Source organism: Homarus americanus, unplaced genomic scaffold (assembly GCF_018991925.1).
Source record: "Homarus americanus isolate GMGI-L3 unplaced genomic scaffold, GMGI_Hamer_2.0 scaffold57980, whole genome shotgun sequence".
NCBI classification, from domain to species: domain Eukaryota; kingdom Metazoa; phylum Arthropoda; class Malacostraca; order Decapoda; family Nephropidae; genus Homarus; species Homarus americanus.
This window is the reverse complement of record NW_024716703.1, coordinates 18,322,556-18,349,062: the sequence shown is the minus strand read 5'-3', so window position 1 is coordinate 18,349,062 and position 26,507 is coordinate 18,322,556.

The following is a 26,507-nucleotide window of genomic DNA, read 5'->3' as shown; positions in this document are numbered from 1 at the left end:
CCATAGGGCAGTATTAGAACTTCTCTTGAAAGATTTAGCCTTTGATGATTTTTCTTTATTATATCTTATAAGTATAGGTTATGCTGACCACCTCACATTCCATCACGATCATCATCAAAGAGATCGTGACGGCGCTGAAGGTTATTTACAATGTGTAAGAGTCTTAAACGGATGTACTATATTATATATATAGTTAATTCAATTCTCAGTAGAGGACGAGCCAGGATGAGAGACGCTCTGAATAGGATCGAAGTCATTCACGAGAACAGACATAAACTCCAAGTGCAGAATTAAGCAGACATATAGTATTTGTTACCTTAAACGACGCCAAGTTTTTGTTCATCGAGAAAAGTTCTGGAACAAAATACATCTCAGAATCTTGAAGGATTAAGAAGGATCCTTCATCTGCTCACAGAAGAGTGCACCCCTTAACTTTACCAGTTCCAGTTCCGCTCTCTGCTGGAATGTGTTTACTTAGTCTAATCTGGTTCAGAGCAGACGCATCTCTGTGTCCTTAAGAGGTAACCAGGAACTATGATGCTGCTCATCCCTCACTCCACTTAGTCTTCAGCAAAACTATCAATGAATATCTAATTCATCGAAGAGAAGACCAGGAACTTGCAATACTTTTCATAATATAGAAGGTCAACATCGCTTATTCATCCCTCATAGTTGACCACAGAGAGAAGTTTACCGCCATCATACAGACCTTCGAGACGCCCCGTGCCAGTACCCACACCAATACTCGTGCCAGAATCCATGTCAATACAACACAAATTCGGATTTATTTTCGATCTTTATTCAATACAATTTATATTAGTTATATTACATCATAAAGGCCTTGAAATCGATAGCTATGAGTTATAATGACACTCTCTAACCTTCCTTTATGAGAGAAAGAGAGAGTGATGGTCCTCAACACCACTGCTAGACAGATCTAATCCTCTCCATCTTATCTTCCCTCCCTCCCTCCGTTCGTGAACTCTGGTGCCAGTAAGTGTATCCTCGGTAGTATTAAAAAAAATTATAGTCAGGTAATTAGCTTTACCGTCGCTGGTCAGGACTGATTTAACCAGTGTGATATTTATTGAGTCAGTGAACCGGACACCTGGGCTCTCACACATTACCTGAACCTTTTGTTATACAGAACGATATATATATATATATATATACCCTGTACTTCAGTGCTGTGGTGTTAGGGAACCTTACCTATCAGTGTGCTGTGGTGTAACCTTACCTATCAGTGCTGTGGTGCAGGGAACACTACCTATTAGTGCTGTGGTGTAGGGAACCTTACCTATCTGTGCTGTGGTGCAGGGAACACTGCCTATTAGTGCTGTGGTGTAGGGAATCTTACCTATCAGTGCTGTGGTGCAGGGAACACTACCTATTAGTGCTGTGGTGTAGGGAACCTTACCTATCTGTGCTGTGGTGCAGGGAACACTACCTATTAATGCTGTGGTGTAGGGAATCTTACCTATCAGTGCTGTGGTGCAGGGAACACTACCTATTAGTGCTGTGGTGTAGGGAACCTTACCTATCTGTGCTGTGGTGCAGGGAACACTACCTATTAGTGCTGTGGTGTAGGGAATCTTACCTATCAGTGCTGTGGTGCAGGGAACACTTTACATTCAGTGTTGTGCTGCTGGAAACACTCTTTAGTGATTGTGGTGCTGGGAAGTGCTGTACACTTCGTGTTGTCTGAAGGCAGTGCAGCACTCATGCAGTACATATTGATGTTATATTTAATATACTAAATAAATTGGGTTAAATTGATATTATCATGACTTGAACATAAAAAGTTACACAACCACCCCAGGGACATGTTCTTGCACACTCTGTGGTGGCCACCTGAACACCCATGACATACTTGGGTGTACAGTATATTAACGATGTACACACTCTGTAAAAAAGTATCTTTCAGGAAGGGTCCGATGAATTAGGAACTGAACAATCCAGTTGTCTCGCTAGGGTTGGTAGACGTGATTATGGTAGGCCTAATTTATTTAATTCAAAATATAAAATTAGTTCGTTGCAATATGATTGGTGAATAACAGTATGCCTCCTGAGCATTTATCAAAAACCTTCATTCGTGGTGTCATTTTGTTTCGCACAAGAATTGTAAATATACATTTTACCGAGAATAGCTTGATATTGCCCACGCACGCACACACACACACACACACACGTAAGCAAGCACACACACACACACGCAAGTACAGACGCAAGCACACACACACACACACACACGGTCAGTATTCATTAAGAAGACAGTAAAGTGCGCATTGGATCACATGCAAGAAGAAAAACGCAAGTTCCTTAGCAATAATCAAATTACCCGCATAACATATAAAATGAATGGGGGCCAAATGGATACAGCGGTCACCTCCTGCACTAAGGGTCTCTAGTTCACATCCAAAGAACCCAAATTACACCCAACTGTGAGTATATGACATTACAGGTGGGGGAGTAGGTTCAGTCAAACACAAAAACCAGCAACATTAAAGGATCATTGTCATTGTAAGGCGAATCTGCACTTTCGCCAATGTAAGTTTTCTCAGCTAAAACTAATCAATGAATGTATATCGAGAAATATTCAGCTTGGAGTGATGAAGGGGGAAGTGGCTTATTGTAACTCATCCTATGAATATATATGACGTGAGCCTCTGTGAAAATCATACAAGTCAGCTTTTCGCGTAGATCGGTTGAGTGGTTCAGGAGAAATTCATAACAGGGTTTTTATTTTTCGGGGAGATATATGATGTTACTAGACACATACAGACCAAGAGTGAGTGAGTGAGGAGCTGATCATGACCTCCACCTCTACAACACACTCCTCCAACACCAAATATACGCTTAACTTTCTCATAACCACCTTCAATATTATTTAGTGTTGTACCTTACTCCACCACCACTACCACCTCCATCACCACCACCACCGCCATCACCACCACCATCATGTAATACTGCACCTCACTCCACCGCCACCACCACCACCACTACTATCACCAGCTATCAAACAGCGAGGTACTACCGCCTGGGAAGATATTGGAAGCATAATGTATTGTCTAATGGTAGACCCTGCTGACATATGGCATCACAAAAATTGTGACCAAGTCACAGATTGCTTATCTGACATACTGCCTCATTTACACACAATCGCAGCGTTTCAATTGTTTCTCTTACTTTGACAACACAACATACACATATCGTTTCTCACTTCTTTTTATTATTATTATTATTATTATTATTATTATTATTATTATTATTATTATTATTATTATTATTATTATTATTATTATTATTATTATTATTATCATATATTTTCGCCCCCAGACCTTGATGTGGGTCATTGACCTGTGCCCTGGTGGGCTAATACCCGTAAAAAAAACACAGCGCTACCACCATCACCACCACCATATATTACTGCACCCCACACCACCACTACCACCATCGCCATCATATAATACTGCACCTCACACCACCACCACTACCACCACCACCACCACCATCATATAATACTGCACCTCACACCACCACCACTACCACCATTACCACCACCCTCATATAATACTGCACCTCACTCTACCACCACTACCACCATCACCACCACCATCATATAATACTGCACCTCACTCCACCACCACTATCACCATCACCCTCATATAATACTGCACCTCTACCACCACTACCACCATCACCACCACCATCAAATAATACTACACCTTACACCACCACCATCACCACCACCAACATATAATACTGCACCTCACACCACCACCACTACCACCATCACCACCACCACCATCATATAATACTGCACCTCACACCATCACTACCACCACTGCACCACACTACCACCATCACCACCACCACCATCATATAATACTGCACCTCACACCATCACTACCACCATCATATAATACTGCACTTCACACTACCACCATCACCACCACCATCATATAATACTGCACCCTACTCCACCACCACTACCACCATCACCATCATATAATAATGCACCTGGGCCTTTAAAGTCAGGGAGGGGAGAATTGATAAATGGCAGTGAAGAAATATGCAAAGCATTGAACAGCTCCTTCTTATCAGTTTTCACAGAAGAAATTTGCGATGAAATTCCAGAGGTGGAACTGATATTTAAGGGAAAGGAAGAAGAGAAATTAAAGAATATCACTATCAGAAAAGAGGGTGTTCTTAAGAAGATAAATAAACTAAAGAAAACAAAATCCCCAGGGCCGGATGAAATTTTCCCTCGAGTCTTGAAAGAGTGTAGGGAACAGATTAGCGGACCCCTCGTAAACTTATTTACAAAATTATTAGACACTGGAGTTGTGCCAGACTTGTGGAAACAGGCAAATGTAGTACCCATGTTCAAAAAGGGAGACAGAGCATCAGCGTCAAATTACCGGCCGATCAGTTGACGTCAGTAGTGGGGAAATTTCTTGAATCAATTATAACAGATAGCATCCGATCGCATCTAGAGAAAAGCAAATTAATCTACGACTCTCAACATGGGTTTACAAAGGGAAAATCTTGTCTAACAAATCTGCTAACGTTTTATAGGAAAGTCTTCGAGGTAGTAGATAATGACGAAAATTACGATGTTATTTACTTAGACTTTAGCAAAGCATTTGACAGAGTACCGCATCAGAGGCTTCTGAGAAAAATTAAGGCTCATGGTATCGAGGGGAAAGTTTTAAATTGGATAAAATCATGGTTCACCGATAGAACGCAGAGGGTCAGCGTAGATGGTGTTAAATCTGAGTGGGGCCGTGTAACCAGTGGGGTTCCCCAGGGGTCAGTACTAGGCCCACTCTTGTTCATAATCTACATAAACGATTTAGATACTGGGATCAGCAGTGACATAAGCAAGTTTGCGGATGACACCAAAATAGGGCAGCAAATTAATTCAGGGCAGGATGCAAATGCATTACAGGAGGATCTAAATAAACTGCAGGGGTGGTCTGAAAAATGGCAAATGAAATTCAACACCAGCAAGTGCAGCGTACTTAATATTGGAAGAACAAATACTTATAATGTATACAGCCTTAACAACATCAACCTAGAGAAGTCGACTTGTGAAAGAGACCTAGGGGTACTTGTAAGCCCGGACCTACGGCCTAGAAAACAGTGCGTTAATGTTCGAAATAAGGCAAACAGAGTATTGGGTTTTATATCTAGAAGTGTAAGTAACAAGAGTGCAGAGGTCTTATTGCAACTATATCTTGCGCTAGTCAGGCCGCACCTCGATTATGCGGTTCAGTTCTGGTGCCCCTATTATAGAATGGATATAAATTCACTAGAGTCGGTGCAGCGAAGAATGACAAAAATGATTCCGGGACTTAGAAACCTTCCATATCAGGATAGGTTAAAGAAACTTAACTTGCATTCCTAGAAAGACGAAGAGTGCGGGGAGATATGATAGAAGTATTTAAGTGGGTGAAAGGAATCAATAAAGGGGATATAGATAAAGTTCTTATAATATCCGAGCAGGATAGGACTCGGAGCAACGGATTCAAGTTAGATAAGTTTAGGTTTGGGAGGGAGATAGGAAGAAACTGGTTCACAAATAGGGTGGTGGACGAGTGGAACAAGCTTAGCAACTTTGTAGTAAGTGCGGGAACTCTGGAAAGTTTCAAAAGGAGGCTAGATAGATTCATGGATGATAGAGTTGTAGTAACTCTCGACAGGAGCTGCCATGCACAGGCCAACCGGCCAATTGCAGACTCCTTATTTTCTTATGTTCTTATGTTCTCACACCACCACCACCACCATCATATAATACTGCACCTCACACCATCACTACCACCATCATATAATGCTGCACCTCACACTACCACCATCACTACCACCATCATATAATACTGCACCTCACACCACCACCACTACCACCCTCACCACCACCATCATATAATACTGCACCTCACACTACCACCATCACTACCACCATCATACAATACTGCACCTCACACCACCACCACTACCACCATCATAAAATACTGCACCTCACTCTACCACCACTACCACCATCACCACCACCATCATACAATACTGCACCTCACCACCACCACTACCACCATCATAAAATACTGCACCTCACTCTACCACCACTACCACCATCACCACCACCATCATATAATACTGCACTCCACCACCACTACCACCATCATATAATACTGCCTCACACCACTACCACCATCATAAAATACTGCACCTCACTCTACCACCACTACCACCATCACCACCACTACCACCATCGCCACCACCATTTGATATACGTCTACTCATATTTACGAAAATAAAAGATAAATAACAATTATCCAGGTTCAGCAACACTCATTTACTGGCTCGTTATGTCCACTAATTACCATAATTACTAAATTCATTGTACTCGAGTCCTGTTTAATATCCCTTAATTAGGAAGACAATTTTATAAGCAACACCAACATACATTTTAGCCACAAGTCTTAACCACCATTCTGCAGATACTCCCATGGCCGTCTTCCCTGCCTACCACCACCCTAACATGTTCAGCCTCACCACATGCCTTCACCACATGCCCTCGCCACATGCCCTCACTACATACCTTCACCACATGCCTTCACCACATGCCTTCACCACATGCCTTCACCACATGCCCTCACCACATGTCTTCACCACATGCCCTCACCACATGTCCTCACCACACACCCTCACCACAGTCTCACCACACAGTCTCACCACATGCCCTCACCACACAACCTCACCACATACATGCCCTCATCCCACACTTTCACCATACACTCTCACCAAAAAGCCTCAAAACTCAGTGTTCCTATTCAATCTCATCACACGCCCTCACCCCACGCCCTCATTATACGCCTTCACCACACACCTTCATTATATACCTTTACCACACGCCTTCATTATACACCTTCACCACACGCCCTCGGCACCTCACCCTATGCCCTCATTATACACCTTCACGACACGCCCTCATTATCCACCTTCACCACACGCCCTCATTATACATCCTCACCACATGCCCTCGGCACCTCACCACACGCCCTCATTATACACCTTCACCACACGCCCTCATTATACACCTTCACCACACGCCCTCATTATACACCTTCACCACACGCCCTCATTATACACCTTCACCACACACCCTCATCACATACATCCTCACCACATACCACCTTGAATCTCTGGTTTAAGGCGAGTGTTAGGTTTAAGACTCTCTCTCTCTCTCTCTCTCTCTCTCTCTCTCTCTCTCTCTCTCTCTCTCTCTCTCTCTCTCTCTCTCTCTCTCTCTAATACTTCTCACACGGCGACTTGTATATATTACCCTTAATGTGTTTTTATACATACATGATGTGTATTTAATATGTATAATTATTTTCGTAATAGAATGATAAATAATAGAGATGGGACAAACTGATTGTTCTACCTCGTCTCGTCTCTCCCCTCTGTTGGTCATATTACCTCATTCATATTGATGTTCTAATTAACACTTAATACCTAAAGCCATATCAGGAAATAGTCTCTTTAGTCTGAATAACATAGAGGTAATGACAGCTGGTTAACATTGGCTAACGTAAAGAAACGTCTTAAGTGTAAACATATATCCCTCTTGTCTTGTGGTGTTGACAATTTAACATAACGTAAAAAGTGAAGGTTTGCTCTATAAGTGAAGTAGTCTATAGTGGCACCCGGGTAAGATATGATGACTCAGGGGAATGACTGATTAATATTTCACAGGTTGGTATCAACTTTGTGTATGGAGGTGACAGGTGGTATTGTGTGGTTGGTTGCTTGCTGTAATGTTTACAAACTGTGATAAGTATTGCTCTTCATTTCACTAGGTTTAAAATCCCTCTTAAAATGTTATCTTAATCTGATGCAAAAATTATCCATGTGTATTGTACCAAAAGCTATGGACATATATAGTTCCTGTAGTGTTATTCGGTCTATTTATATATGAAACTTGTACTGTTAATGATGAGGTTCTTACAAAAGCATCGGGAAAAATATTATGAGTTGTCACGTTTTGAGGTTGAAGGTGTATGACCCAGCACCGTCTACCTCTCTCTCGGCTCTATTAATACACACCTGCACCAACACCGTGAACAGTGGCTAGTGTCTTCACTGTAATAATAATAATAATAATAATAATAATAATAATAATAATAATAATAATAATAATAATAATAATAATAATAATAATAATAATAATAATAATAATAATAATAATAATAATAATGTGTGAGTAAGATAATAAGTTTCCACCGACTTATATGACAGACATACATACACCCCATTTATACACGGCAGCTTCAGATTCCCACATGAAAACAGACTGTGTAGTATCCCAGGGAGGAGAGAGAACCGGGGTGAAGGAGAGCCGGGGTGAAGGAGAGCCGGGGTGAAGGAGAGCCGGGGTGAAGGAGAGCCGGGGTGAAGGAGAGCCGGTGGTGAAGGAGAGCCGGTGGTGAAGGAGAGCCGGTGGTGAAGGAGAGCCGGTGGTGAAGAGCCAGGATGAAGGAGCCGGGTTGAAGGAGAGCCGGGGGTGAGAGCCAGGGTGAAGGAGAGAGCCGAGTAGTGATGAAGGAAGAGCCAGTGGTGAAGGAAGAGCCGGGGTGAAGGAGAGCCGGGGTGAAGGAGAGCCGGGGTGAAGGAGAGCCGGGGTGAAGGAGAGCCGAGGTGAAGGAGACCTGGGGTGAAGGAGAGCCGGGGTGTCCTGTCCCAGAACACTTACACAGTTGCAGGAGCTCAAGGGACCACTGGGACGACTCTACAGCGGTGTCCTGTTCGCCCTTGGTGTATGCGCGCGTGTGTGTGTGGAAAGTCAGATACACAAGTTGAAGCACTGAGTAACGTGAGATAAAACTCTGCTACGCCTGACTGGTTGGTCCATGTTCTTAAAACGACCCGCCATCAATACTGCTGCTGGGGAAGGTATACACTGTACCAGGGCAGAGAAGATGGCCATCCATGGGAGGTTTAGCCGTGGTCTGTCGAGCAGCACATTAGGAAAGTTATCTTCTCTTGTAAGGAATTCACAATATCGCCCAATTTACCATCAGAGGGTCTGTGTTGTGAGACACCGTGAAGGGCGCCCCACCACAGGACAAGTAAGCCCTGATAAGGTAGTCACCGTTACGTTGCGATACTAAAACCTTACCATTGTTTTCATGAAGTTTTGAGGTAAGTTTTAGCCTGTGTTCTTCATGTTCAGGTACAATGTTCACTTCAGGACGGTGTTATAACTTTTACTCACTAGAGACAGTGCATCTAAGTCACATCATTCGCAAAGGCACAAAAAAGCGTCGATTTAGCGCTGCGACTCTTTCGTAGCTCGACACTTTCTTCTGTTCATATTCAGGGTAAACAAAAAATCCAAGTGTGAAATTCTGACACTTTGGATCTGGTGGCTCCAGCCCATTCATTCTCACAAATCTAATTGTCACTTACCTAACACTCGTTCTTTACACATTCCACACACACACATACTTGACACAACTACCACACACTCTTCACACCTCTAACGCGCACACACGCACGCATAAACACACACACACACTGTCAGCACCCCCATCACACACTGTTAACACCACCCCCTTACACACACCTGTATCATCTACCTGTACCACCAGGGGAGTATCCAATCACACCCCTAAACCACAATATTGATGAGTCATCGAAAAAATACTCAATCAGTTATTTAAATTACATGTTACAATTGTAATAAGGAAAAGCAATGAAAAATACTCTCAATCATTCCGTCTTATCACAAAGCCGCAGTTTTAAAGAATATACATTAAAAAGAAACATTTAATCAACCCTCCAAAATATACCATTCATAAGTGTTAGAAACTTAATTCAATCAGTCTTTAATGTCAAATATTAATTAGTGTTCTCAAAAGTAAAAAAAAACCAGTTCATCGTATCAATATCCTGGAGGTGCGCGAGGTGAAGTAGGTGAAGTAGGCTAGATAGGTGAGGTAGGTAAAGTAGGTGAGGAAGGTAAAGTAGGTGAGGCAGGTGCGCTAGGTGAGGATAGGTGGAATAAGCTAGGTAGGTGAAGTAGGCTAGGTAGATGAGGTAGGTAAAGTAGGCTAGGTAGGTGAGGCAGGTGAGGTAGATAAAGTAGGCTAGGTAGGTGAAATAAGCTAGATAGACTACCTAGGTAAAGTAAGCTAGGTAGGTGAGGATATGTGAGTCAGGCAGGTGAGGTAGGTGAGGCAGGTGAGGTAAACTGTGCTGACATTGATCGATGGAATGCTCTTCCTTAGCATCTTAAGGCCTGACGGGATTTTTCTGAGCTTGTCTGAAACACTACAAGTAAGACGGATATATGAACGATAGGGGTTGGGTGTAAACGGGGCTGCCTAGTATGGGTCAATAGGCCTGCTGTAGTTTCCTCCATTCTTATGTTCTTATAGATGTGAGTTACGGTGATCTGATACTGAAGAGGGACAGTACCAGGCAGTAACTCCCCCTACACCATAAACAGCGACAGTACTAGACAGTAATTCCCCCTACACCATAAACAGCGACAGTACCAAACAGTAACACTCCCTACACCATAAACACTGACAGTACTAGACAGTAACTCCCCCTACACCATAAACAGCGACAGTACAATAAATGTGAGGCGGGATGGTGAAGGGAGAAATGTTGTCAACCTCCTGTATTCACTCACCAGGCAACCCACATAACCCTCCTTCCTCCTCCTCCTTCCTCCTCCTCCTCCTCCTGGCTCACCGCCAAACACCAATTTAACCCAGACACCATCCCTCCTCAACCACCATATTCAGGACACATATACCTCAACTATTTTAAATTGGTCTCTTTCTCAATAAGACTCTCCATTCCCTCACTATATCAAAGGGACACTTAAGTATTGTTATTTTCACGTTTTCTTCAAGGATAAATCTTGGGTGAGAGAATGTAGAAGGACTGTGAGGGTGAGAGAATGTAGAAGGACTGTGAGGGTGAGAGAATGTAGAAGCACTGTGAGGGTGAGAGAATGTAGAAGGACTGTGAGGGTGAGAGAATGTAGAAGCACTGTGAGGGTGAGAGAATGTAGAAGCACTGTGAGGTGAGAGAATGTAGAAAGGACTGTGAGGTGAGAGAATGTAGAAGCACTGTGAGGGTGAGAGAATGTAGAAGGACTGTGAGGGTGAGAGAAATGTGAAAGGACTGTGAGGGTGAGAGAATGTAGAAGCACTGTGAGGGTGAATAACTGTGAGGGAGAGAATGGAGACTGTGAGGGTGAGTGGGGTGTGGGACTGTGAGGGTGAGAGATGTAGAAGGACTGTGAGGTGAGAGAATGTAGAGCACTGTGAGGGTGAGAGAATGTAGAAGGACTGTGGGGGTGAGAGAATGTAGAAGCACTGTGAGGGTGGGAGAGAATGAAGGACTGTGAGGTGAGAGAATGTAGAAGGACTGTGAGGGTGAGAGAATGTAGAAGGACTGTGAGGGTGAGAGAATGTAGAAGCACTGTGAGGGTGAGAGAATGTAGAAGGACTGTGAGGGTGAGAGAATGTAGAAGCACTGTGAGGGTGAGAGAATGTAGAAGCACTGTGAGGGTGAGAGAATGTAGAAGGACTGTGAGGGTGAGAGAATGTAGAAGCACTGTGAGGGTGAGAGAATGTAGAAGGACTGTGAGGGTGAGAGAATGTAGAAGGACTGTGAGGGTGAGAGAATGTAGAAGCACTGTGAGGGTGAGAGAATGTAGAAGCACTGTGAGGGTGAGAGAATGTAGAAGGACTATGAGGGTGAGAGAATGTAGAAGGACTGTGAGGGGTGAGAGAGAATGTAGAAGGACTGTGGGGTGAGAGAATGTACTGTGAGAGAGACTGTGAGGGTGAAGAGACAGAATGTAGAAGACTGTGTGAGGGAGAAGAATGAGGGTGAGAGAGAAGGACTGTGAGGGTGAGAGAATGTAGAAGGACTGTGGGAGGAATGTAGAAGCACTGTGAGGGGTGAGACTGTAGAAGGACTGAGGGTGAGAGAATGTAGAAGCACTGTGAGGGGTGAGAGAATGTAGAAGGACTGTGGGGTGAGAGAGAATGTAGAAGGACTGTGAGGGTGAGAGAATGTAGAAGGACTGTGAGGGTGAGGAAATGTATAAGCACTGTGAGGGTGAGAGAATGTAGAAGCACTGTGAGGGTGAGGGAATGTAGAAGCACTGTGAGGGTGAGAGAATGTAGAAGCACTGTGAGGGTGAGAGAATGTAGAAGTAGTAGTTTGACGAATATTATGTAGTGGTTAACGAGGATGATAGTGACAGTGGTGGTGGTTGTGACGTGAAGGGGTAATAAATGTTACTTTGGGCTAGTAACTTTTCAGAGCTACTAGACGAGAGTACTATTAATACATTCAACTCAGTTTAATACATTGTAATTTCAGCACTACATGACGTGGACGTGACGTAATGTCCACGTTACGTTACCTGATTTAGAGACACTAAGAGAAAGATACACACAAGTAATCATCATGAAGAACAAGAACTAATCAGCACACGTCATACCCCCATACGAGTGGATTCTACCCAAATCACACAGCCGAGCGCCACCACAACACAAATAAACCTCTTCTGACACAGTTTCTCTTACAATCAATACAGAGACTTTCATCCTCGAAACTCATGGACGACCTGAAACTTGTCACATAATCAAGATCCCAAGAAACTTCAGATCCAATGTGATTTTTTTTCGACTTTATTACTCGGGGAAAAAAAGAAGTGAAGCTACAAAGTTTTAATTGTTCAAAGTTTAATTGGTTTCCACTTTCAAAATATTTTGTAATTAGAAGGTATAAACACGCCCAGAAAACGGTGGAAGAGTGAGGAAAGGAAAACACAAACACACACACACACACACACACACACACACACAGAAGTATAAACCACAAGAGAAGGAAGAAGTGTAAATAGCAAAACAAAATGAGTAAAGAAATAGAAACGAAATACACGTATAAAATATAAATGAAACCAATAATGACGAAAAGAACGACGAAGGTAATAATAAACGATAAGACGACGAGGAATAACAACTTACAAAAGAGCATTCAGGTGTCATCAGTTCAATGAATCGAAAGAAGATGTAACATTACAAGGAGGAAAATAAACAGAATGGGAGGAGAGGGGTGAAGACGTAGACGTATAAAAGGACATAACCAAAGAGGGACACAGAGAGACAAAGAGAGAGAAGCAGACGGTGGAAACATGATCAAGGGGGGGAAGGCGAAGTGGAAGAGAGAAAGAGAGAGACTAGAAATGGTGTGTGAATATATAAGGGAATGTGAGAGGGAGATAAACTGACTGCACAGATGTTAAAAATAGGGTAGGTTAATGTTAATTTTTGGCTGGTTAGGTTAGGTTAGGTATGTGTGTGAGCTAAAGATAGGAAGGCGGAGGGAACTGTGTGTGTGTGTGTAATAATAATAATAATAATAATAATAATAATAATAATAATAATAATAATAATAATAATAATAATAATAATAATAATAATAATAATAATAATAATAATAATAATAATAATAATAATAATAATAAACGGTTTATTGATAGAGCGTGACAGCCGGACGGCTGCAAATATACAGTTGCATAATTAGGGAATGGGTTTCTTGATTTACAAATAATATACAAGTAACATAAGTAATACAAATATGATATATAATGACAAGGTGGGGGATAAGGTCATACTACAGGGCATTTCAACATACTAACAGTGCAAAAAGGTTAGGTTGGCTGGGAGTAAATACACCAGTTGATTACAAGTTATTGATAATTTTTATAATGGTTGGGACTGGGCTGTTCTTAGAGCTAACAGTACGTGCTCGTATGGGCTGGATGCAGTTGTGGTGTCGAACAGCAATTCTCGGACGAGGGATCTTGGGTGGTAGTAGAAACCAGTGTCGAGGATGGTGCTGAAGCTTCTAACCAAATTTGCAGATGAGGTCGTGGTGATGGTCAGAGAGAGCCGAGAGGGTCAGTGTGTTGAGCGCTTCTTGATATGTGGAGTAGGAAGGGGAGAGAATAATCTTGCATTCCCTCTTCTGCACTTTTTCTAGGTGTTTACGTTGTGCGGCATTTAGGGAGGAATTCCGGGTAGGGGAGTCATAGGTGAGCTTGGGAAGTATGAATGTTGAGTAAACACTGAGGACCTCGGGCGCAGGAATTCCGAGAGACTTAGGTCGGCGGAGGAGGTGGAGACGGAAACTGGAGGATTTGATAGCTTCACTGACGTGTGTTTTCCAATATATTTTGTTGTTCTTTGGTGACACCGAGGAGCTTAGTGGAGTCTACAACCTGGAGTGTGTTGGGGCCTAAAGTAATGGAAGAGGATGGGACAACGTCGGAGGAGAGGTTGATGTGCGTAACCATGGTCTTGGCATGGTTGATGGTGACGTGGTTGTTGGTGGCCCAGTTTTGGAGACTGTTCAATAAATCCTGGAGGGCGGTGTAGTCGGGAGCCGAGTTGTTGACACTGATCCCAATGGTGGAGTCGTAGACATATTTCCAGCGAGCAGAGGTTTCTCTTAGGGCATCATTGATAAGCATAAGGAAGCAGAGCGGTCTCATCTTGGTGTCTTGGGGGATGCCACAGGCACGTGACTGAAAAGTGGAGACAGCTCCTCGGAAGCGTACGGCTTGGCGTCGGTCACTCAGTAAGTCTATAAGCCATGATATATAACTTCTTCGAAACCCGAGGTCGATAACTTTGTTGATGATTAGATTGTGGTCGACTAGGTTCAAATGCTTTGGTGAAGTCAATGAAGGCGACAGTCACAGACGTTTTTTGTTTTTACAGACGGTGGTATATGTAGTCGAGAAAGCTGACTAGACAGTGAATGGTGGAGGAAGTTTTCATATTACCAAATTGATGAGGATCTACGGCGCTTTCAATATCAGCATAGGCCCAGTCAAACACAAAACTTTCACACATTAAGCTGGGTATTGGGGTGATTGCAATGGGTCGTAAATGATTTAAGGATAGAGGACCTGGTTGGCTTGGGCACTGGTGACACATATGAAGTCTTCCAGTCAGATGGGCATCTTGCTTGACTGAGGGAAGCATTGATGGTGGAGCAGAGGGGTTTAGCTAGTTCCGGGGAGAACTCCTTGTAGAGTTTCATTGTTAAGTCAATGGGGGTGGTGGAGCGATTTAACTTCAGTTTGTCCAGACGTTTTGCTACTTCAAATTCTTTTACCAAAGGGGGCTGGTAGGTAGGAAGGGAGACTGGTTGTGTCAAGCCGGGGGGAGCGTCTGGCATATAGTTGCGAAATGATTGTTTGATTGCTCAACTGCGTCAATATTAGTGATATGGCTAAGGAAGGGGAGGGGGTGTGTCTTACTGTTTTGTCCACAGAGTTCTTTAAGCTTACCATACCACTGACTGTTGTTGGTCTGCTTCAGGTGTTGCAACTAGGTTGGGTAGTGAGACTTCTTTGCAGTGCGTATTTCGCGGATGACTTATTTGCGAAGGGACCTGTAGCGGTTGGGGTCATCGAGATAAATTTTTTGATCCGAGGTTTGATCTAGGTCAAGTCAGCTGGGTGTGATCTGACGGACTTCTCGGGGAAGAAGTGATGGTGAGCTTCCGTGGTGGTGTTGGTATAATTTTTCCATTTGGTGTCTACATCACCCACACTAAGTACTTCAGTACAGGGATGGTGAACTATCCACTGCCCGAAGAGACGCACTGCAGACTCAGTAATCGGCCTGTAAGGCTTGATGTAGGGTCTCTGTACTTGAGTGGGAGTGGCAGCTGGAGACCAGAGCACTGATAGGTGTGTGCTATACCCGATAGGAGGCATTGGTTGAGGTGGTTGGTACTGGTCCGCTAAGTCAGTTAAGATAAGGTCAAGGTGTGTGTGTGTGTGTGTGTGTGTGTACTTTCAACCTGCCCCTGGTTCAACCACACCTCCACCATCCATCCAGCTTAACGGTACTACCCTCTCTAATGTTACCCACTTTCAGTATCTCGCCTTTCACCTGTCTACCACCGCGGACATCGATGAAGAGATTCAACATCGGATCAGATGTGTATCTCAAGCCTTTGGCAGACTCCGTACCCGTGTCTTCAGCAGTAAGGAGCTGAAATTATCTACAAAGTTACACGTATATCGAGTAGTGATCCTCCCCACCCTGCTATATGGCAGAGAGACATGGGTCACATACAGGAGACACTTCAAGGCACTTGAAAACTTTCACCAACGTAGTCTACGTTCTATCCTCCGAGTTCACTGGAAAGACTAGAGAACAAATGCCAGTATTCTCGCTGACACCAACTGTAGGAGCAACTACGCTGGACTGGCCATGTTCCCCGTCTGGACGACAGTAGACTGCCAAAGCAGCTACTTTACAGTCACCTAACTAATGTTAAACGTAATGCTGGCGGACAACTGAAAAGGTATAAGGATAGTCCCAAGACAAACCTGAAAAAGTGCCAAATCGACCCCCTGTGTGACACTTACTCCACACCGTAACGCTTGGAGGAGCACCACACAAAAAGGTGTCAATACTTTCTAGTTAACCCGACTGCATACCGAGGCAGACAAGTGCCAACGCCGGAAAGACACTGCCACCCCCCCCCCTCCCGCACGAGAAGTAGCCCTCCACAGGTGTAACATCTGTGACCGACACTGCCGGTCCCGTATCGGCCTCTTTATTCAACTCAGATCTCACCAACCAAGGTGACTTCCTTAAGAACTCGTATCATTGTACATAGCTGGATGATCTTCTTACTCGATTCCGAGTGACAGCAAAGCAGTATAGTAGTGAGTGTGTGTGTGTGTGTGTGTGTGTGTGTGTGTGTGTGTGTGTGTGTGTGTGGAGGAAAATGGAGGTAGGTGGTAAGAGGAGGTGGAAGAAGAGCGTAGTGCTGGAGAGGGAGATGAAGAGAGGAGGAAGGAGGCAGTGCAAAATATATTAGAGGACGTGACAGATTGATTATGTTGTCCTGGTCTAAAGGTGAAGGTTTCCGAGAGAGAAAGATACCAACAAACAGACAGGCAGAGAAAGACAAGAGTTGACTACAAAGGAGATGGCGTACACAAAGTCGGACACAAGGGCCAAGACCTCATCATATCACCCAAAATATTCAACAAATGTTTAGTGAATGTTAATTGTAATGTGTTAAAATAAACGATCTTACTTCATCGGATATTTCTTAACATTATAAATCATTGCCAAGGATTTAGCCAAGTATCTCGATGATGTTTAATTTATTTCGTCGATGTTAAGGACAAAATATTAACATGAGGGTTTTGTCCCCTTTTTTCTCTAATAACTTTGATTTGTTTTGTTTGTTAATATAAAAAACTGCACCTGGCGACACACTACAATTAATAAACCACCCTCTCAAGCAGCTTCTACAGGTATGATATTACATCTATAGAGCGATAATTTATAGCTTAGGAACGTGTCAACATACCAGACAGTTTCTAAACAGACAGAAGGACATCCTCCCACCATATGCTGTTGAAGATATCAAGCTCGGTTGGGTGAGTTTCATTAGTGTTATGACGGATCATCGCTTAGAGAACATCATCTGGACCGAGTGATGTGTCGGTGCCCGTGTTGACATAAACCTTTCCTCCGTATAGCAGCTGGTGGAGGTTCATTGGGAATTTACATGGTGATGAGGGTGGGTTTAGTCCAACTGGTGAACGTAGGTCTCACATTAGATTATTTTAGGTCACTTTTCTCTGTTTAATAAATTTGAAAATTGTTACTCCACTTTGGGATGAAAGATTAATTTTTAGGCAAGATATATTCAGCCTATACCGCAAATTAACATCAAAAACACAATAATAGCGACACGTGCTACTAACCCTCAAGTGGAAATCGCTATTGTTGGGGTCATAATGAACAAAGAAGGTGGCACCTTAATGAAGCCTGCCAAGTGAGGTGCTTGTGGGGCATCACGGGTGTGGTGGGCGTGCCTGGAAACCCTGATCCTCTTACCCAATCAAATGAAACCTTCTCGCTTAGAAACTGGCGAGAAAACTTTCAGGCACAAACAAGTTGGAGGAGGAGCTTGAGGAGGAGGAGGAGGAGGAGGAGGAGGAGGAGGATGAGAAGGAGGAGGAGAAAGAGGAGGAGGAGGAGGAGGAGGAGGAGGAGCAAGAGGTGGTAAAGGAACTCGTAGGTCTCGGTCTGTCTTTACTACACCACACAGCAGCAAGTCCAGGGTGTACTACACCACACAGCAGCAGGTCCAGGGTGTACTACACCTCCACACAGCAGCAGGTCCAGGGTGTACTACACCACCACACAGCAGCAGGCCCAGGGTGTACTACACCTCCACACAGCAGCAGGTCCAGGGTGTACTACACCTCCACACAGCAGCAGGTCCAGGGTGTACTACACCACCACACAGCAGCAGGTCCAGGGTATACTACACCACCGCACAGCAGCAGGAAGGTCCAGGGTGTGCCTACACCACACAGCAGCAGCAGGTCAGAGATTGTGCTACACCACAGCAGCAGGGTCAGGGTGTACTACACCACACAGCAACAGGTCCAGGGTGTACTACACTCCACGGCAGCGGTCAGGGTGTACTACACCACACAGCGAGTCCAGGGTGTACTACACCTCCACACAGCAACACAGGTCCAGGGTGTACTACACCACCGCTTAGCAGGTCCAGAGGTGTGCTACCTCCACAGCAGCAGGTCAGGGTGTACTACACCACACCACACAGCAACAGGTCCAGGGTGTACTACACCTCCACACAGCAGCAGGTCAGGGTGTACTACACCTCCACACACAACAAGTCCAGGTGTACTACCACCACACACATATGGGTCCAGGGAGTGTACTACACACCACACATATGGGTCAGGGTGTACTACACCGCACAGCAACAGGCCCAGGGTGTACTACACCACCACACATGTAGGTCCAGGGTGTACTACACCACCACACACAGCAACAGAGTCCGGTGTACTACACCTCCACATGTCAAGTCCAGGGTGTACTACACCACCACACAGCAACAAGTCCAGTGTACTACACCACCACAGCAGCAGGTCCAGAGGTGTACTACACCACCACACGTAACAGGTCCCGGGGTGTCTACACCACACCACAGCAACAGGTCAGGGTGTACTACACCTCACACAACCCAACAGGTCCAGGGGTGTCACTACACCTCACACAGCAACCAGGTCTGGGGTGTGCTACACCACCACACAACAACAGGTCCAGGGTGTATACACCACCACACAGCAACAGGTCAGGGTGCACTACACCACCACACAGCCCAGCAGGTCCAGGGTGTACTACACCACCGCGGCCAACAGGTCAGGGTGTAATACACCGCCACACCAATAACCAGGTCAGAGTGTGCTACACACCCACACCACACACAGCAACAGGTCAGGTGTACTACACCACCGCACAACAGCAGGTCCAGGAGTGTCACACCACCACACAGCAACAGGTCCAGGGTGTACTACACCACCGCACAGCAGCAGGCCCAGGGTGTACTACACCACCACACACAGCAACAGGTCAGGGTGTAATACACCCACCCACAGCAACAGGTCCAGGGGTGTACTACACACCACACGGCAGCTGGTCCAGGGTAGCACCACCCACCCACCACAGCAACAGGTCCAGGGTGTACTACGCCACCCACAACAACAGGTCAGGGGTGTACTACACCACCACAACAACAGGTCCAGGGTGTATACACCACCACAACAACCAGGGTGTACTACACCCACCACTGGCAACAGGTCCAGGGTGTACTACACCACCACAGCAACAGGCCCAGGGTGTACTACACCTCCCCACACAGCAGCAGGTCCAGGTGCTACACCACCGCACAGCCAACAGGTCAGGGGTGTAATACACCACCACACAGCAACGGAGTCCAGGTGTCCCTACACCACCACACAGCAACAGGTCAGGGTGTACTACACACCACACACAACAACAGGTCCAGGGTGTACTACACCTCACAGCAACGGGTCCAGGGTGGCACTACACCACCACACAGCAGCAAGGTCCAGGTGTACTACACCACCACACAACAACAGGTCCAGGTGTACTACACCACCACAACAACAGGTCAGGGTGTATACCACCACAACAACAGGTCCAGGGTGTGCTACACCACCACAACAACCAGGTCCGGGGTGTACTACACACCACACAGCAACAGTCCAGGGAATGTACTACACCACCACACAGCAACAGGTCCAGGGTGTACTACACACCACCCACAGCAACAGGTCCAGGTGCGTAATACACCACCACACAGCAACAGGTCCAGGGTGTACTACACCACCACACAGCACCAAACAAGTCCAGGGGTGTACTTTACACCTCCACACACAGCAACAGGTCAGGGTGTACTACACCACCACACAGCAACAGGTCCAGGAGTGTACTACCCACACAGCTTCAACAGGTCCAGGGGTGCACTGCACCTGCCACAGCAACAGGTCAGGGTGTTGCTACACCACACAACCAGCAGGTCCAGTGTACTGCACGCCACCACAGCAACAGGTCCAGGGTGCTACTCCTCCACACACAGCAACAGGTCGGGGTGCTGCTACACCCACCACACAACAGCAGGTCGGTGTACTACACCACCACACAACAGCAGGTCCAGGGTGTACTACACCCACCACACAGCAACAGGTCCAGGGTGTACTACACACCACCACACACACAGCATCAGGTCAGGGTGTACTACCACCACACAGCAACAGGTTCAGGGTGTACTGCACCACACCACACAGCAACAGGTCCGGTGTACTACACCTCGCACAGCACAACAGATCCAGGGGTGTGCTACACCTCCACAGCCAGCAGGTCCAGGGGTGTACTGCACCACCCGCCCTTGTAGCTGAGTCCAGGGGTGTGCCTACACCTCCACACACAACAACAAGTCCAGGGTGTACTACCACCACCACACAGCAACAGGTCAGGGTGTACTACACCTCCACACATGGTCCAGGGGTGTGCACTACACCTGCAGCAACAGGTCCAGGGTACTACACACACACACACAGCAGCAGGTCCAGGGTGTGCTACACCTCCACACAGCAACCCAGGTCCAGGGGTGTACCTGCACCTCCTGACAACAGCAGATCCAGGTGTACTACACCTCCACACATGTATGAGTCCAGGGGTGTACTACACCTCCACACAACAACAGGTCCAGGGTGTACTACACACACCACACACAGCAACAGGTCCAGGGTGTACTACACCACCACACACAGCAACAGTCCAGGGTGTACTACACACTCCACACAGCAACAAGGTCCAGGTGTGCTGCACCACCACACATAACCAGGTCAGGTGTACTACACTCACACACAGCAACAGGTCCGGTGTGCTACACCACCACACAGCAACAGGTCGAGATGTGCTACACCACCACACAGCAGCAGGTCCAGGGTGCTACACCACCACACAGCAACAGGTCCGGGTTGCTTACCACCACACACAGCAACAAGGTCCATGGTGTACTACCTCACACTTGTGAGTCAGGGGTGCACTACACCTCACACAGCAGCAGGTCCAGGGTGTACTCACCTCACACAGCAACAGGTCCAGGAGTGCTACACCTCCACACAGCAACAGGTCCCAGGGATGTCCTACACCTCCACACTGCAACAGGTCCAGGGTGTGCTACACCTCCACACAGCAGCAGGTCCAGGTGTACTACACACCACACACAGCAACAGGTCCAGGGTGTACTACACACACTCCACAGCAACAGGTCCAGGGTGTACTGTACACTCCACCACAGCAGCAGGTCCCACGGGTGCTACACTCCACACAGCCAGCAGGTCCGGTGTACTACACCGCCACGCTTAACAGGTCCAGGGTGCGCTACACCACCACACAGCAGCAGCAGGTCCCGGGGTGTGCTACACCTCCACACAGCAACAGGTCCAGGGTGTACTACACCTCCACACAGCAACAGGTCCAGGTGTCCTACACCACCACACAGCGCACAGGTCAGGAAATTAGTGCACACCTCCACACAGCAACAGGTCCGGTGCTACACCACCACGCCCCAGCAGGTCGGTGTACTGCACACCACACAGCAGCAGGTCCAGGGTGTACTACACCTCCACGCTTAAACAGGTCCGGGGTGTACTACACCACCACACAGCAACAGGTCGGTGTACTGCACCTCCCACACAGCAGGTCAGGTGTACTACACCGCCACCACACAGCAACAGGTCAGGGTGTACTACACCACCACACAGCAACAGGTCCAGGGTATGCTACACCTCCGCACAGCAACAGGTCCAGGGGTGTGCCCTACACCTCCACACACACAACAACAGGTCCGGGTGTCTACACCACCCACACAGCTACCAGGTCAGGGTGTGCCTACACCTCCACACAGCAGCAGGTCGGGGTATGCTACACCACCACACAGCAACAGGTCCGGGTGTACTGCACACCACACAGCAACAGGTCAGGGAATTATTACTACACCTCCACACAGCAACAGGTCAGGGTGTACTACACCACCACGGCAACAGGTCAGGGTGCCTACACACCACTGCTGGCCTGCCAGGTCCGGGGAATGTGCTACACACCACACAACAACAGGTCAGGGTGTGCTACCACCACACAACAACAGGTCCAGGGTGTACTACACACTCACACAACAACAGGTCAGGGTGTACTATACCTCCACATTTGGTCAGGTGCACTCCACACACAGCAACAGATCCAGGGTGTACTACACACCACACACAGCTTAACCAGGCCAGGGTGTACTACACCACCACACAGCAACAGGTCCAGGTGTACTACACCACACACACAGCAACAGGTCAGGGTGTGCTACCACCACAGCATCAGGTCAGGTGTGCTACACCACACCACACAGCAACAGGTCCGGGGTGTGCACCCACACAGCAGCAAGTCCAGGGGTGTGCCACACACCACACAGCAGCAGGTCCAGGTGTGCTACACCACCACACAGCAACAGGTCCAGATTGTACTACACCCACCACACGCTTAACCAGGTCCAGGGTGTCCCTACACACACACACAGCAGCAGGTCCAGGGGAATTGCTTGCCACCCACCACACAGCAACAGGTCCAGGGTGTACTACGCCACCACAACAGCAGGTCCGGGATATACTACCACACATAGAGCAGGTCAGTTGCTTGCTACACCCACCCACACAGCAGCAGGTCCAGGGGTCATTTTCACACCTCCACACAACAACAGAGTCCAGATGTACTGCACACACAGCAACAGAGTCCAGGGTGTACTACACCACCACACAGCAGGTCCAGGGTGTGCCTACACCACCACACATGTGGGGTCCAGGTGTGCTACACCACCACAGCAACAGGTCCAGGATATTGCACCACCACAGCAGCAGGTCCAGGGTGTACTACACACCACACACGGCAACAGGTCAGGTGTACTACCTCCACACAGCAACAGGTCCAGGTGCTACACACACATGGCAGTCCAGAATTGGCGCCACCACCACGCTTAACCAGATCCAGGGTGTACTACACCACCACACAGCAACAGGTCGGGTGTACTACACCACACAGCAGGTCGGGGTGTACTACACTCACAACAACAGGTCAGGGTGTGCTACACCACCACGGCAGGTCAGGGTGTACCTACCACCTCCACACAGCAACAGGTCAGGGGTAGCGCTGCCACCCACACAGCAACAGAGTCCAGGGTGTACACACACCACACAGCACCAGGTACAGGGTATACACCACACCTCCACACAGCAACAGGTCAGGTGTACTGCCTCACAGCAACAGGTCCAGGGTGTGCTACACCACCACACAGCAACAGGTCCAGGTGTCTCCTCCACAGCAACAGAGTCCGGGGTGTACTACACCACCCACACAGCAACAGGTCCGGTGTACCACCTCACACAGCAACAGGTCCAGGGTGTACTACACCGCCACAGCAGCAGGTCCAGGTTGTACTACCACACCACCACACAGCAACAGGTCCAGGGGTGTACACACCTCCACAGCAACAGGCCAGGGGTGTGCTACACCACCACACAACAACAGGTCCAGGGTGTACTGCACCTCCACACAGCAGCAGGTCCAGTTCTACACACACAGCAGCAGGTCAGGGTTGTACTGAACCTCCACATGCAGGTCCAGGGTGTACTGCACCTCCACAACAGGTCCCAGGGTGTACTACACCCACCACACAGCAACAGGTCCGCCAGTTCTACACCACCCACACAGCAACAGGTCAGAATTACTACACTCACACAGCAGCAGGTCACGCGTTGCTACCACCACACAACAGCAGATCCGGGGTGCCTATCACAGCAGCAGGTCATGGTATCTTCACACTGGCAACAGGTCCAGGGTGCACTACACCTCCACACCGGCAGCAGGTCCGGTGTACTACACCCACCACACAGCATGTGGGTGGGGTGTACTACCTCACACAGCAGCAGGTCCGGTGCCACACACACAGCAACGGGTCAGGGTGTACTACACACCCACACAACAACAGGTCCAGGTGTACACCCTCCACAGCAACAGGTCCAGGGTGCACCACACTCACCTTGTGGAGTCAGGGGTGTGCACCCACCACACACAGCAACGGGTCGGTGCCACCCACCACACAGCAGCAGGTCCAGGTGCCACTGCACACCCACAGCAATGGGTGGGGTGTGCCCTCCACACACAGCAACAGGTCTGGGGTGTCCTCACACCCACCCGCACAGCAACAAGTCCAGTGCTACACCTCCACACAGCAACAGGTCCAGGGTGTACTACACCACCACACAGCAGCAGGTCCAGGGTGTACTACACCCACCCACACAGCAACAGGTCCAAGTTATGCTACACCACCACACACATAACAGGTCCAGGGTGCTACACCTCCACACAGCAACAGGTCCAGGATGCTACCCTCCACACAGCAACAGGTCCAGGGTGTCTCACACCACACAACAGCAGGTCCAGGGTGCTACACACCACACAGCAACCAGGTCCAGGTGCCACCACCACCACACACAGCAACAGGTCCAGGTGTACCTAACCCACCACACAACAACAGGTCCAGGGTGTACTACCACCACACACAACAGGTCAGGAATTGCTACACCCCACCACACAGCAACAGGTCCAGGGTGTACTGCACCACACCACACAGCAGCAGGTCCAGGGGTGTGCACTACACCACCACACAGCAGCAAGGTCAGGGGTGGCCTGCACACACACAACAGGTCCAGAGGATGTGCCTACACCACCACACACAGTATGGGTCCAAAGGTGCTGCCACACCACAGCAACGAATTCCAGGGGTAACCACCGCACACACAGCAACAGGTCCAGGTGCCACCACCACACAACCATGGGTCCAGAATTGTACTACACACCACACAGCAACAGGTCCAGGTGTGCTACACCACCACAACAACAGGTCCAGGGTGTACTACACACCACCGTGGGTCAGGGTGTACTACACCTCCACACAGCAGCAGGTCCAGGGTGTACTACACCACCACACAACAACCAGGTCCAGTGTGCTACACCACTGCAGCAGCAGGTCAGGGTGTACTACACCACACACACAGCCAGCAGGTCAGGGTGTACTACACCACCACACAGCAACAGGTCCAGGGGTGTGCTACACCACCACACACACACACTTCCCAACCAGGTCCAGGGGTGTACTACACACACACCACACTGCAAGTCCAGAATTGTACTACACCCACCACACAACAGCAGGTCCAGGGTGTACTACACCCACACACAGCAACCGGTCCCAGGGTGTACTACACCTCACACAACAACAGATCCCAGGGTGCCACACCTCCACAACAACAGGTCCAGGGTGTACTACCACACACAGCAACAGGTCCAGGGTGTACTACACCTCCTGACAGGTCAGGCTGTACTACACCTCCACAGCAGCAGGTCAGGGTGTACTACACCTCCACACACAACCAGCAGGTCCAGGTGTGCTACACACCACACCACACTTCCCAGCAGGTCCAGGGTGTGCTACACACCACCACACAGCAACAGGTCAGGGTGTACTGCACACTCTCACAACTTGTGGGCCAGGGTGTACCACCACCACACCTTAACAGGTCAGGTGCTTCACACCTCACACACAGCAACAGGTCAGGGTGCTTACTGCACCACCACACCTTGTGAGTCCAGGGTGTACTACACCTCCCACACAACAACAGGTCCAGGGTGTGCCCTCCCACACAGCAACAGGTCAGGGTGCCTACACACTCCACACTTGTGAGTCCAGGGTGTACTACACACACCACACAGCAACTGGTCAGGGTGTGCTACACCACCACACAACAACAGGTCCGAGTGCTTTTCACCACCCACACAGCAACAGGTCAGGGTGTACTGCTCCTCCACACAGCAACCAGGTCCAGGGTGTACTACACCACACAGCAGCAGGTCAGGGGTGTGCTACACACGCCACGTGGCAGGTCCGGTGTACTACCACACAGCAGCAGGTCC